At 41.2% G+C, this 999-nt stretch overlaps 1 protein-coding gene across 1 annotated transcript in view; it reads right to left on the bottom strand.

The window, feature by feature from the left end:
* LOC104941248 (protein eyes shut homolog) overlaps positions 1–999 on the bottom strand; it is a 39,182-nt gene that overhangs the window by 37,859 nt on the left and 324 nt on the right. The gene's annotated exons all lie outside the window — the stretch shown is intronic.

The raw sequence follows: 999 nt of genomic DNA, 5'->3' as shown, positions 1-999 counted from the left end.
AAGAACCTTTTTGTATCCAAAATAGTTCCAGATGGCAGATGTTGCTTTTCTTTTTGGAAGTAAATCTTAATTCTCGCCGGTATTGTCCTCCTGTTCCTTGCTCATTTTTTACCGGTGCTTTGATGGTCTGCAAACTAGCGGGGCGGGGCCTGCTGTGATTTGATCAAGAATGATTGTGATTGGTGGTTTGCTGTGCATGCAGACCCTGCATGTCACTCACTCAAGTACCCCTGGCAAGTCTTCCTTTTGTAACAAGCATGTGCATAATGTGCCTACTTAATATCGCACGTCCTAAAAAAAAAAATGAATAAAAAGAATGGATAAAATCGCACGTCCCCTGCGATGTGAATATCGCCCATGCGCATATCGCGGTTATCGCCATGACACGATATATCGTTCAGCCCTAGTTTTTATAACCCTCACCTATAAATTAAGGATGTAAACAGATGCCAGATGCTCTTGCTTGATCATTGTGCATGTTTTACTGTGATTCAAACTTATCTGCCACAAGAATCTGGTCAAAACTGCACAAACTGAATCAAAGTAGTTAGTTGTGTCAGTTGTGGTGTACGGGTGGTTACTTTTAAGATTGTAGATAAGATACCAGTATTATTAGCATGCCTCTATCATTTTGTAAATAAAAGATACATAAAAGCGACATGTTTATTTTACTTTTGGAAGAAATTATGAAAATGTATTTGCTTCAATTAAGTAAATCGTCAGATCCAAGGGAAGATTAGAAAGGGCATATGATACATTTAAAAGCAGAGAGTTAGCTTTACAACATCTGGCTGCAAGAAGACATTCAAAACTGCTTCAAATTTAAGAAAATAATGTCAAAGTTTGTTGTCGTCTAAAGGCACGGACACACCAGGCCGAAACCGGCCATTTTCGTTAGTCGGACGACGAAGCGTCCCCTGTCGCCCAAACTCAATTTGGTGTGTCCCGCACCGTCGGCCGTGACACGCCTTATTTGGCCTTTCATGGCCGACGCACGGC

This window comes from Notothenia coriiceps, unplaced genomic scaffold, assembly GCF_000735185.1.
Source record: "Notothenia coriiceps isolate Sejong01 unplaced genomic scaffold, NC01 NC01_scaffold00003304, whole genome shotgun sequence".
NCBI lineage: Eukaryota > Metazoa > Chordata > Actinopteri > Perciformes > Nototheniidae > Notothenia > Notothenia coriiceps.
This window is presented reverse-complemented; position numbering and strand designations above follow the sequence as displayed.